At 35.3% G+C, this 14,960-nt stretch overlaps 1 protein-coding gene across 1 annotated transcript in view; it reads right to left on the bottom strand.

Annotated features, from left to right (window-relative positions):
* Positions 1-14,960, bottom strand: part of FoxP (forkhead box transcription factor P) — a 306,221-nt gene that overhangs the window by 117,082 nt on the left and 174,179 nt on the right.

Below are 14,960 nucleotides of genomic sequence, written 5' to 3' on the forward strand. Positions count from 1 at the left end.
TCAACCTTAGGTTCCTAAAACCGGCTACAAACGGGCCCTCCTACAATCGTCTTTCACCCCTTTTCCTTCCTACACCAACCATGTCTTTTACTTCTTATTATTTTTCTCCTTACGTCAGTGGTTCACATAATATGTCTAAAAGTTTTCAAAAGTGCATCGAACATGTTTATTAAATAATACATTACGATGATTATAGAATCATCCCTTAAGAACTGACTAATAGGAATGAATTTATTTTTCAAGGTCCCACATGGAAGACTTTACCTCTCCCCTTTTCCATGTGTATTAACAAAAAATTCTTCTCAAATCTCGTTAACGATAACCAAAAGCAAAAAAAGAAAGAAGATAAAGAAAAAAAGAAAATGGTTGTACGATCTTAAAGAAGGCACCCCTGTCGATTGGAAAAAGAACACGACTGTGTGTCGGTAAGAAGAGGGATGTTCGGTCACGCTTATCGCGTTCGCGATCCTCTCCTCTCCTCTCGTAGGTATTTTTTTTCTTCTTCTTCTTCTCTCTTTCCTCGGCTGATTTATCGCATCGACGATTAAGGAGAGTTGCTGCTGGAAGATGTGGACTGGAAGAAGAAAAAAGAAAGAAAACGTTCGACTTGGGTGAACGTTGATCGCGTAACCCCCCCCCCCTTCCTCCTGCTCCTCCTATTTCAACCCCCTTAATTCACCTCCCCCCCGGTTACTATGTCCTTGCTCAGGAGGGTTGGTTCGATCGGCTAATGGCCCTCTGGTTGGTATTAACATTGACGGAAAAGTCGGCACCGTTTATGCGAGCGTCGCGTTAATTTGGCTTTAAGAAGCAACCCTCCTTTCCATGGTCTTACACCACCAGTGTGTACCAGTAGTAAAACTCACACTTATTTCTCACCCCCGTGACACACCCTGTGCTTCTTTTCCATCCCTTTTAGAATGGAACCGTTCACCGACGGTACTCTCTTGTTAGCATACTTATCATCGGCTCCGTGGAATTAAGAGCACACTGGGCTGCTAGGTGTCTTTTCTGTGAGAACGAGTCGATGTTTTTTTTTTTTTTTTTGAGATGATGGTAAGTGTGAAAGAAAAAGAAGAAGAAGAAGAAGAAGAAGAGCAAAGTCTTAGGAGGGTTGAGAAAAAGACGTTACACAGGCTATGAGAGATAGAAATGGGGGTGAGACGAGAGTCAGCGTAGTTGAAAGGTGACTGTGCTGGCTGGGTGGCCTGTTGATAATATCGCCACCGGCAGCAGCTAAGGGTAGGAAGGGTATTGGCTGGCGGACTATTGTCGGAATAATGTTGATTGGATTCAAGACCGAAGGCATTAATCTGCCTTCTTTTATTATGGGTTAGAAAGGGAACTGTATCAGACTTCTTCTATCGACTTTTCTCTTTCTTTTTATTTTATTACAATTCTTTTTTTTTCTTTTTTTTTTTTCTTTTCTTTCGCTTTTAGAATAAGTATCATCAAAATTCTCTCTGTCTCTTTTTCTCTCAGTTTATCTTTGTTCTATTTGAAACTAAACTTATAGTAGAGTAAACAGGAAAATTCTAAGAGTAAGGTAGCTGATCAAGGATAAAATATATCCGTAGGTGTAATATCCCGTTACTTGAAGTAGCAAACTGTGAGAAAGGTCGTTCATCACTCTTCGTCAGGGTCCTGGCAAATCCAAAACTGGACGTCCGATCTAAACGCATTTTTTTCTTTTTTTCATCAGCAAAAAAATAAGGGGGAAGGAAAGAACTGAGAAAAAGAGGTTCGATGTTGTATCGCGAAAAAAAGTCATGGACAATGGCTACATTTCTTTCCTTTCTCGTTGAATGTGGACAGAAGAACTATCTCGCCTTAGTGTAGGAGGAAAGAGCTCCAGATGGATGATCGTAAGTGGTGGACAAGTCCGATAAGGGTGAGAGTAGGAGGACAGGTTGCTAGGGGTTGGGTGGGGTGTCGCTTTGAAACAGGAAAGAAGGGCGAGGTGAGTAGGGTTTGCTGCCGCACCCGAAGAATGGACCTCTTTGTTTAGCCGTTTATGGTGGAAGAGATTTAGCCGGATTGTCGGAGAGCGATAGGCCAGCACTGAACGATAGGAAGAGGGTGAGAAAAGGGGAGGTTGGGGGGGGGGTGGTTCAGACCAAGAACTAGTGGAATTCGTGAAACTCTTCCTTCCTTCCTTCCTTTTTCGTTCATTTTCTTTTTCTAGCAAACGATTCTCGACTCCTACTTTTTCCTCGTCTTCTTCTGCCCTTTTTTCTAACCTTCACTCTCTTGCTCTCTCTCTCTCTCTCTCTCTCTCTCTCTTTCGAAGGTACTCTTTCCCGAATCCTCGAACGTTATACTGGATCCACCCAAGAAGATTCGGTACGCTTACGAACCGACCCCTTACAATGACCAAGCATTAGCTGACAACAGAGGTGTGGACACTGGACACCCTCCTAAATGCCCGCACTATATGCTACCACCCTTCCCAAGGTGAAACCTTCGCATTTATTGCCGTCGGATCGAAGAGATCTAAATAAAATCTCTCTGATAAGTTTTTTTCCAAATAATCATTGAATGTCTACATGAACGAATCTATAATTTGTTGTTTCCTTTTTTAAATGGGACTGATGAAACCATTTCTATTTCTGTTGAAATTGGCAGACTAAAGCTGAATTCTTCCTGTTTATGAAATAACGATATTCCCATGAGAATGGTTGGAGTAATATATCTCAGGTCAAAGAAAACTCGCCATTAACGTTTTCCCAGAAATCCTTCGGACAATCGAAACTAAGCGGTTGATACGGCTCTTACGAGCGGCACACGGTTATGCGATAATGAGCTAATATGTGTAAGTGTGTATATGTAATAGGATTACTGCGAAATCTCTTGTAATTGGCCGGAGAAAAGGTGAGCTCGGTTTTGCTAATGTCTTCCACCTAAAAGCTAACTTCCGACGTTTCATGGTTAAGCCTTAAGAGGTTTATTGGGATTCCTGCTCATATGAAAGACATTACCTACAAGATTTTTCTGTTATTTCTTTTTTTTAATGTGAAATGATATTCTCAATGATAGATTCGAATAAAATAATTATTATAAATAAAAAAAAAAATAAAAAAAGGGATGTACGATGTAAATCTATCTTCTTTTTTATTTTATTTTATTTTATTTTCGTTTTACTTTTCCCCATAACGGTTGTTATAAATTCAATGTGAATTTATTTGGTAGCCATGGATCACGTCTACTCCCACACACTTGCCTTTTCACGTTCGGATTAGGGACGAAGTTGCAATTCACTTCGATATATTTACTGTGAGAACGGTCAGCCTTTGCGGTTTGTATCCATCGAAGTATAGATGGACAGACGGACCATCGACCAACGTTTTCTTTTTTTTTTTCCTTTACCTTTTAGAGTAAATAAGAAGCAAGGAAACCCTTATCGATATGTATATGTATATATATAGATTTATATTGGTATTTCTATACATGTATATACATATATATTACGTTTGAAAAAAAATTTATTTTCAACTGTTGTAACACACATGCACAAAGTTCGCACATTTGCGAAGCAAAGGCCGATCCTTTTCCATCTTCAAGGATCCCTGTGGTTCCTCGCGTGATTTATGAACTTCCGAGTTTCTTCGACTAGCAACTTTATCCCAAACACCCTGGACCAGGAACGTTTCATCTTCCTTGCTCGTAGAAACGACGACTTATTCACGTGACAACACCGTTTTAAATTTAACCAATACAAATTAGTAAAATATATTTTTTATTTGTAAAAATAATTGATTAATAATTGAAACAAAAATATTCTCATTCCGAATGTTTAAAGAACAATAACAAAAAAAAATAATAATCTTCGTGTTATTATGTAAAAGATAAAAATGAATGAATATTTTTTCTCTCTGTGTGTGTGTGTCTGTGTAAGTGAATAAAAAAAAAAAAAAGAAGTTTGACGAAACTCTGAAAGACGAATATACCCGAAGGGTGCTCGTCCGTGTAGTGTCAATGAATAAAAATTTGCGGCCGAGGGGTTGGTTGGAGGTCCTTTGCCGTTTGATGCCGAGTTTAAAGCTTTACCCTCCTCCCCTCCCTCACTTTATCGTCATTCTTTCCTTCCTCAACCACCGCCACCACTACTACCACCACCACTACAACAACTACTACTACTACGAAGGACATCACTTTATATTGCAATAACGCAGGACCTTCTTAACGCGAGCAGTCAGGGCTGACAATCAACGTGGTTGCTGTAAGTCGCACTTATTCTCGCCTGACTGGCCGCAACCCCCATCGTAACGGAGCCACCCCTTGCTATTCTCTGTCTCTTACTTTTTCTTTTCTTTCTCAAACACAGACACACACACACACATATTACGTTTCGTTATGTCACGGAATAAGATGGTTTCGTCAGAGGATCATTATGCCACGCCTTAAGTCGAGCTAATATGTTCTCTCGCTTGATTCCATATAACACAGACCCTTCCACCCTTTTTTTTTTTTTAACTCTTACTTTTTTTTTTTACCAATCGTAATTCAACCCCTCATTCCATCTCTTTCCTTACTGCTTCTACTTTTTCTTTTTTATTTCCATTTCTTAAGGTCTACTGTTCCCTGTGTTTCCATACTGTAACCTTCTACCACCCACTTTCTTCATCCCTCTTACATCGAGAGTCTTATACAGTCACCCCCGCAAATGTTCAACTGTAGAACGTCACCAACCAGAAGCCGCACACACCCCGACATAGACAATTTAATGCCGTTTTATATAAATTATACATCGGATTGGAGTCTCGCGAGACGAGCCGATTACCCTGACGGCCTTGAATCCTATCTTAGGATTCTTCATTTAATTCGTTTCTATTCAAGAACTTTACGTATTTTACCTAAACCTTGTTCAGATATTTGTCTCTGTGTTTGTTTTACCATAAAATACAATTTGGTTTATCCTTAAATATTTGTTTTACGTTGATTATTGCGTTAGTAATAGTTTTGAATGAATTTGATAAACAATTATTATAGAATGTTTATTTTTATAATAATTTTATATTAATATTTAATAATTAATTTAATATTTTAATTAGAAATTAAATAAATGTTATATCAGATTTTTATCTTGACATAAAAATATTTATCTAATGTGGGAAATTTGGTTAATCAATTGGCGTTGAGTGTTAATTGCATTTAATAATTGTTAACAAAATTTATGAATTTTAAAATGAATTTAATTATTTAAAAAACCAACCAACAAACAAACAAGGAGATCTTCGAAAATTATAAATTATAAATTAAAATAATGGCTGGTGTTTAAGGTATGATTTTTTTAATTTTTATTCTCGAAGAAGAACTCGCGACGTAATCGAGTCAGTTTCGGCCCTTACAAGGGACCACCACCCTTAAATCGTCGTCGACGAAAAGGGATTATTGCGTTATAGGCTACACCATAGTCTACGAGATGTCGCGGAACGGAGAGAATTATTTTTGATTTTCCGTTTTAATCCCTTCAAAGGGGTTCTTCGATCTTAATCCCTTTTTCCTGCGTAATGACCAAACGCTTACGCATTATACGTCTTTACGAATGTGTACAATCATTTTCTAGCATTGCTTTAATTTTTGTGACTGTAGATAAAATATAAGATAATTATTAATGTAAAATAATTTTTAGATTAAAAAAAAAAAACAAAATAAAAAAAAATATATATTAAAAAAAAAAAAGAAACATTCAAATTGTTAATCATCCAAATTTTCGTTTAACTTTCGAGGCATATTTTACTAATAAATTAATATAATAATAATTTGATTAAAATTATATTAAAATATATTCTAACCAATAACAAATTTCCTATATCCATTAAATCGTATAAATTTAGTATTTTTAACAAATTGTTAAATTCATTAATTAATAAATTTATTAATTATTTAATATTCATTGATACCAAGTTACATTAATTTTATGACAACATTAATAAATGTGAAATATATTTGATATTAGAAGAAGAATAAAAAATGTATTAGGTGTATTAAATTTTTTGGAAAATCAGCAAGCAATTCCAAGCTTTTGGTAGATAATATTATATATAAATTTATATATATATATACATATATATGTATGTATATGTGTGTATATATCTAAAAAGATATAACCCAGGCAACCACGAGAGAGAAGATCCCTGAAACGTCGTATGAATAATAGTCTCGAGCAAAATGAGAAGATAGTGAAGGAGAGGTTAAAGCTCGACGAAGGTGACTACCATCCTCTCTTCCCTTTTCTTTTTTTTTCACCCTCTCATTTTTTCCATCTCTCTTTCTCTCTTTCTCACTCTCGTACTTACTCGGTACGCATCCAATCGTTTCCTTATTACGATACCAATACGTTATTCTCATAATGTGACTTTGTCGAGGGGGTGCCACGTTTAGAGGGTGGTGTGTCGTTTTTTCGTAACACCCTTTTTGTCCTTGGAAAAAGCTACTACGTACGATGCCACCTAAGAAGGGTGTAAAAAAAAACGAAAAAGAGAGAGAGAGAGAGAGAGAGAGATATTCAACGCGAGACTATCGATTTCGGGATCAGGCAGCAATTTTTCAAGCCTATGGCGAATAATTACCGAATCCTTCCCCCATCTCTTCAGCATCACCATCACCACCATCACTTACTACCACTTTATAACGTTACACAGCTACTACGTCAATGAAAAATGTGCTTCGAATAGTTCGCAAGCGTGATTAACGGTTCCGGTGCTTACTTCTTCCATCTTCCTTCTTTCACATTTTCCTTCTTCTTCTTCTTCTTCTTCTATCTACGTTCCTTTTTTTTTCTCTACCCACCCTTCTTTTATTCTTCACTCGAAGAACTCTAAGAAGGGTGCTTAGAGTTACATAAAAATCGTTTGGGATTTTCATAGGATCGTACTTTTCTCACATGAAATTATTTTTCATATCGTTTAGACGAATTTTTTTCTCACCAATATAACAAATACCACGGATCATTAACATAAATCATAAATTATTCTTAAAGAAAAAAAAAAAATATTTAAATAAAACCGTGTTTTTTTTTTTTTTTTACCAAGAACGAAGACAATTCACGAGTAAATTTTTTTTTTCTGACTAATCTGTTAAAAAAAAATAAAAAAATAAAAAAAAAGGAATAGGAAAAGCGTGAAAAGAAGAAAAATCCAAACGTAGTTGTCAGAGAGGACGAAATACTCGAGAGGAATTTCTAAGAAGGTGAAGGAGGAGGAGTTAGGAGAATGGTAGGGGGTTTAGAATGGAAGGAACGAAAGGAAGCAAGGAAGGAAGGGGATGAGGGGTGCGATACACGTCGGCGTAGTAAGTTTCCTGGAAGAAAGTCGTCGTAGTTGGGAAAGGAGGCAAGGGATCACCCTATACGGGTGGGTGGATAGAAACGAAAAGGGTCTCTTTCTCTCTCTCTCTCTCTCTTTCTCTTTGGGTATACCTTCATCTGCGGATTACTTATGCACGAGCTGCTGCGACTCATTTCATTGCAACGGAGCCAAGAGTTCGCGAACTGAGGCCAAGAACTGAGCCAAGCCGACGGAAAAATGTTTCTATTTAGCTCGCTTAAGCTCTTTATTAAAGGTTCGCTTCTTCCAAGTAGGTAAAAGAAAGATAAAAAAAAAGGAATGAGAAATAGAAAGAGAGAGAGAAGATTTGGAAATAAAATGGGAGATGGTGTGAGTTGTAGTAGTAGTCGTTGTGAGTTACGTTTCAGTCAAAAGTAAGATTATTGTGGTCTTTTCATGATCATTTATTTCTTTTTTTTTTTTTTTTGATTGGTTGGTTTACTTTTGTTAATTTTATTATTATTTTATTTTATTTTTTTTGAGGTATTCTCAATCCTCTCACTCAATTTTATTTAACTTTGTTTTTTTTTTAAGACTTCTCTATCTTTCGAACTTAATTTTATTTTGTTTAAAAGAAGAATTTTCGTAAGGTATATTTCATTGGAGAAATACTTTAAGGTATATCTTTCCTCTCATTCTACTTTTGGTAAAAACGTCTTCTATTATCTCTCTGTGGACTCTCTCGTCGCGAAATCCTTACAGAGGGATGGTGGATGGAAATTGCGTCAATTACCCGCTGATTTCGGCATCTGATCCGTGTGGATTACTCTACGCCACGAATGCTGATCCCTTCTTTCGTTTATTGAGCGACGTTTCGAAAATTGCACGACGAATAAAAGAGAAAGAGAGAAAAGAGAGAGAGAGAGAGAGAGAGAGAGAGAGAGAGAGAGAGAGAGAGAGAAAGAGAATCCCAAGGATACAATCGTCGTCCTCTTTCATTTTCACCCTATTTTTTTCTTTTTCTTTTTCTTTTTTTTTTTCTTACATTTCGATCCATTCCAAACGATTAAAATATTAAATTGGAAAGAATTAATTAAATGCTAATTATTTATAACATATACATATATATATATATATATATATATATATATATATATATATATATATATATATATATATATATATTTATCTTATTGAAGTTAATATATTATATATAATATATAAATTAGTTTATATTATAATATATTATAAAATAATATTATATTATTTTTATTGTATTATATTATAATTTATTTTATATTATATTTATATTAAATATATATATATTAAATATATAATATATTAATTTTATTATATTATTAATTATAAATATATATATAGGATACAAATTAGAATATTAAATTCGTACCGAATTTTGTTTGAAATTATAAAAATAATATTCATCTACTAATATTATTAATTTATTTTATTTTTACAAAAAAAAAATATATTCCTATAATAAAAAATAATATCAGTGATTAGAACACTGACGGAATTTGGTATTTGTGCCAATGAACTTTCCTTACTTCCTAATGCCAATCAATAATAATAATAATAAAAGGGTAATTATTATAAAAATAAATACGATAATTAAAATGAAAATAAAAATTTTCAATAATTAAACTCATAAAATATTTTAGATCGTAAAACTGCTATATCCAGTAGTTTGAAGACTTCTTAAGTGAAATAGATGTTACTCATGTTAAATGATCTGAATCACTATACTAAGCACATGAAACTCAATAAAGCATATCGTGTCATCTTTCTAACATGCAACCATCATCTTCTTCTTCTTCTTCTTCTTCTTCTTCTCATTTTTCATATTTAACTCATTATGCACATCATTCTGCTGCACATCCTTAGACACATCGTTTCTTATTTCTCAAAGTTAGACAAATTAATTCACGATCAGCGTGATCACCTTTCAAACTATACTAAGTAGTCTAATTAAACAATAAGATAAAAACAAATATAAAAGTTAGTTGATCTTTTGATATTAGCTATGAAAGCTTTTAAAAAAAAAAAAAAAAAACGATCAAGGAAACATTGTATACACTTTAAGCACGATCTTAGAGAGAGTATTGAAAAGTAGCAAAAAGCAAAAGAAGAAAGAAGAAAGAAGGGGATGATAAAAGAGGGTGGAAACGTGGTATGGTGTGGTGAGTAAAACGGGGACAGGATAAAACTGGGCCCCCTCTCCCCTCTCCCCATCCACCCACAAAAAGAATTTCAACTTTGAGAACCGACGCCGCGGAAAAAGAGAAGAGAAGAGAAGAAGAAGAAGAAGAAGAAGAAGAACAGAAGTAGAAGCCCCGGAGTAAAGACAATCGCGCACAATTGGCACATGAAATTTAAAGAAGGAAAGGGAAAGGGCGCGTCGAACGAGATCTAGAAACGAGACTAACAAAAAGAGAAAGAAAGAGAGAGAGAGAGAGAGAGAGAGAGATGAAGAAATGATGGGGTTTGGGGTGGGGGGGGGGGTTAGGTCGCGTTCACTCAATATACCCACGTTGTTCGAGCCCTTATTCTTTTCTCGTCCTTCCAGCTCGGTAGAAATTTACATTTCCTCCCTCCCCATGCTACTCTCGAACTGTCTGTTTATCCCGCTTTCTTTTAAAGAGCCGCTGGTGGCTATACCCCCCCCCTCCACCCCCCTCTATCATCGTATTGCCACCGTACCGGCAACCCCTCGAGAATCTTTCTCTCTTTTTATCTCACGTCTCGTCTTCATTCTCAGTCACCTCCATCTTTTTCTTCTTCTTTTTACTTTTTCTTTTTTTTTTTTTTTATTCTTGTTCTTTAAGTTCCTCCTCGTGGATGTCCTTCGAACCGCGTAGAGAATCACCCATCACCTCATCTTTCACTATACAGAAGACAATCCTCCATTTACCGTCGAGATTACGCTTCGTTGGCCGATAATCGAAAATATGCCATCGAATAACGCCTTGGAATTATTATTTTCAACCTTCATAGTCGGTCGTCCCTCTTGTTTTAGCTTTCTTTTCTCTCTCAACAAGAAAAAAAAAAAATAAAGTAGAGACAACCCTCTTGAAACAATCGACCACGAAAGACTGTAGAAAGAGGATTAAAAAATGTTACTCGTTTGGATGGGAGTGTGTAACATTTGGGAGATTATTTAGAAAATTTATACTTTTTTTTCTAATATATATATATTTCTTCTGTGCGTGTGTATGTCACTGAACTCCTCTTAAACGGCTAGACCAATTTTAATGAAATTTTGTGTGTGTATTCAAGTGGATTCAAGAATAGTTTTGCGTTACAATTTGGTTCAATTGAAGTTTTTCGTTAAATAAAATAAATCACATTATTCATATTATAATCTTTGACAAAGTATTCTAACCTGTTTTTTGAAATAAATATCAAATTTATTACAAACTCGTTCTTCATTCTTATCATAAGAAAGAAATCAGACAAGTAAAGATGAGAAAGCACGCAGCTTCGTAACGAAGTTAAAGGTATCTTATGAAAAAAAAAAAAAAGAAAAAGAAAAAGATAAAGCAAGTAGTCAAAGTTGTAGGAAGAACATATATATATATAGGCATCAGGGTTGTGTCAGGATTCGATGGAAATGAATCAAAGGGCATAGAGGGAGGAACGTGGCGATCATGTGAAACGTCTCTCGTCGTTCTCCGGACACGTCGTACGACACCCTGACGAGACCGAAAGGGGATGCGAGTAGACGGCCGCGGAATGATATTCCAAGGGATGAAAGGGGAAAAAGAGAAAGAGAAAAAGAGAGAGAGAAAGAGAGAGAAAGAGAGTTTCGTAAAATGGTAGGAGGATAGCACCCAGAGTCACATAGTCATGAGAAACCATCCCTGGTAGGACAGATAAAGTGAAAGATTCTTTCTCACTTTCAAACTAAAAAGAGAGAGAGAGAGAAAAAAAAGTAAAAAAAAGAGATAGTATGAGTTTGAGAGTAAGAGAGTAAGAGTAAGAGAGAGAGAGAGAGAGAGGGTGTCTCGCGTGACAAGAAGGGGATGGTCGAAGAAGAACCACGAACGGTCACCCTACGTGCCAGGAATTCCTTGCAAGAGCGAAAGCGAGTAGTACTTCGAGTCTGTCTCAAAGATTGCAAAAGGGGAAAGAGAAAAAGAAAAAAAAAGAGAGTGAAAGAGAGAGAAAGAGAGAGAGAGAGAGAGAGAGAGAGAGAGAGAGAATAGACGGTAAGCGAGAGCAACAGTCGCTGAATAAACACAAAGTCCGGTTAAAGTCGTAATAAATGTCTCCTCCCTTCCGATCTCTTCTTCCTTCCTCACATACACACTCACACAAACATCCCCAACACACACATTTTCAACGTACATACACATACTTGAAAATAATACGTAGAAACTTACAACTTACGCAACCGACACTCGTTCACATAGAAATACACGTACACGTGTTGTAGAATGCGTACACATTCAAAGAGAGAGAATGAGAGAATGAGAGAGAGAGAGAGAGAGAAAGAGAGAGAAAAGGTGAAGTCTCTCGTTCGTTCTTACAAGTCTATCCGTCCGCGTATTCCTCCATCCGTCTTTCCTTCTCTCCGGCATTTTCTCTCCACTCTCTGGCGCCCGCTCTGCTTACTTTCCTTTCTTTCCAAGAGACAAACGGTATTGAGGGTGAAAATTGACGGCTTTATCGTGCCGTTTCTCTACACTCGCGATTTCTTTGGAAAAAAAGAAAAAAAAAAGAGAGAGAGAACAAGAGAAATGTAGAAGTGAGAAAGAGATAGAGAAATTTTTTGGAGAATTATACTGAGTGTTACAAAAATCGATTTATCTAAGAATATAATAAATTGTAAATAATAAATAAGAAATTTTTATTGAATTTAAATCTTTCGGGATTTCAATCTTTCGGGGTTTTTTTTTTTTATAAATAGGTTCTACAGAGATAAAAATAATAATAATTAATTAACAAATTAGAATTTCAATATTTAGTTGTTCAATGCAACATATAAATCTACACACTTACCAGTGCTACACCAAATATTTGATAAATAAATTTATAACATTTGTTTTTTAAATAGATAAAACAATTTCTTAAAAATCCCTAATGTAAATCTTTATCTTTATCTCTCTCTCTCTCTCTCTCTCTCTCTTATACTTGCTTGTTATTTTTTTCTTTGTGAATCTCAAATGAAATGTAGGCGTTTGTTATAGGATTTTATTATATCATAGCAACGATTACTTATCTCCTAACATGAAACAACATATGTACATATGTTCCAAGCGAAAATCGATTTTCGTTCAAGTTTCGATGATACTAGGATGTATATATATATACACGTAAAAATATATATGTGTTACGTATCCTACGAATGGCGTAATACCACGTGGTAGCACAATCGTCGACGATAAAGTTACTATGTGTACAACGATATCCAACAACATCGGGCAACACACGTGCCCCGATAGAAAATTTATTTTTCTCCGCGATTGCGATACCGGCTTAAAGTTTCGACCTGATATACGCGAATAAACAATCCAACAAACCAAACATATGTTCTCTCTCATACACACTATTCTACATATGTTCTATGTTCTTTCACGATCGCGTATCCTGTATAGAAAATATTTATCATTTTTTTTTTTTAAATACCCACGCCTCCTATCGTCCTACAACAAATTACTTTTTCAAGTATTTTTACTATTCATTATCTTTAAACAAATCAAATTTAATATATCACCTGTTACAATACACTATTTTTCATTCACAAGGTTTGATATTTATGTATTAACGCCAACGCAGCAAAATTCCGCTAATGTGACAATCTACATCTTAAATTGTTGCGACAAATCATAGAATAAAAACCTTGACGAAACCCTGACGCAACCCTGACGGTTGCTGTGTGCAAACAACAAGGTTGTTCTGTGCGAACAACAAGATTGTTCTTCATTAGCGCATTAGCGGAATTTTTGCTGCGGTTGCGTTAATACGTAAGTACTCGAGGTCTTTAAATTAATAAATGAAATTAATTTTTATTGTTGAAAATTTACTCTAGCAAAATTATAAACGTACGAATATTAAAACATATATACATATATATATTATATAATAAAAGAAAATATTTACAGTAGAATAATAAAAATAATTACGATGATCGATAGAGAATTAATGAAAATTTGATTATCATTTCCGATAATAACAAGTGGAAATAATTTCAACGTTAAATACTCAAAACAAATATCATACGCGATATACGATAAAAAACAAACTCATCTTTCCCGAAAATTCCCAACGAAACAAAAAAAAAAAAAGAAAAAAAAAGAGAGGTAAAGAAAGAATATATATAAAATACAGGTATGCATTTGGTTTATTCGCTGGAAGGTAAAACGAAAAGTCGAACGATCAAAATGCTCCTATTGAGTGGGATATTACAGATCGACAGTTTCGTCAGGTAAAAGATCGAACGTTTGAAAATAACGTGTGTCACGAAAACACATATGTATTATATACACATATATACATATATACATCCTTTCTCATTCCAAATGTATTGCATGATATACTAGAATGAAACATTTTAACTCGACTTGTTCCGTAACTTTGGTATAGAAAAGGATAAAGAGAGAGAGAGAGAGAGACAGAGAGAGAAATAGAAATAGAATGAGACCACGAGTACGAGTACGAGTACGAGAAAGAGAGAGAGAGAGAGAGAATGAAATAAAGAGAGAATGAGAGAAGGAATGATGACGCCAATACGCCCACACAATTTTCCGAAGCGCATTCAATGGAATTCGCATTCACGAAACAAACATTTCTAGAACCGAAACGGGCCAGGTCCTTTCCGGCTTTGTTGTTTCGAATCGGCCACAAATATTTACCAAACACGGCTGCTGCTATCCTCCACCTCCACCTCCACCTCGGGCTGTTTCCAACCCATCTCTCTTCCACCCCCTTCCATGCTATTTCCATCTGTCTCTCTCTCTCTCTCTCTCTCTCTGTTTCCCTGCTCTTTATCTCTTTCTATCTATCTATCCGCCTATCTATTTGCGACTACAACGATGATACGCAAATTGCATTTGCATTGCAGGATCGTTGACGGATGCGCGCGAGAAGAGCCGTACCGATGTTTGCGTTCTCCTTTCTATATCGACGTCGAATTTGGCGTATCGCCAATTAAAAACGGCATATCCGAGCGTTCTATAGCAAATATTGTATATATACCTATGTATAAGTATACCCACTGTATATATATATATATGAGGGGAAAAGGGTAGAAAATAAAAAAGCCAATATGAAACTTTGAAAATCGTCATTCGTATTTTCAATTAAAACTATCTATCACTTGATTCTGTCGTCATAACCCTGACGAAACCCTGACGAAACCCTGACGCAACCCTGACGGTTGCTGTGTGCAAACAACAAGATTCGTAATACGTAAGTATCCAAATATTCTTGTCAATTATTTTCACGTTATTTGTTAATTATTTTCCTAATATGTGTGTTTGTAAATGAATAATTTATTATTATTATTATTTTTGTTTAAATTATTGTTTGATACTTTTATACATGAATTATGTAGAACGTCTAGTCTACGTCTAATTTTATTCCTTTGAAAATAATTTGGAATATAGAATGAAAAAAAGGGAGAGGGGAATAAAAAGGCACCCCCGCCCCCCTCATTGATTGTATTTTCGCGAA

The sequence above is a fragment of the Polistes dominula genome, unplaced genomic scaffold, assembly GCF_049000335.1.
Source record: "Polistes dominula isolate Pdom_NZ unplaced genomic scaffold, Pdom_raw_medaka contig_25, whole genome shotgun sequence".
Taxonomy (NCBI): Eukaryota; Metazoa; Arthropoda; class Insecta; order Hymenoptera; family Vespidae; genus Polistes; species Polistes dominula.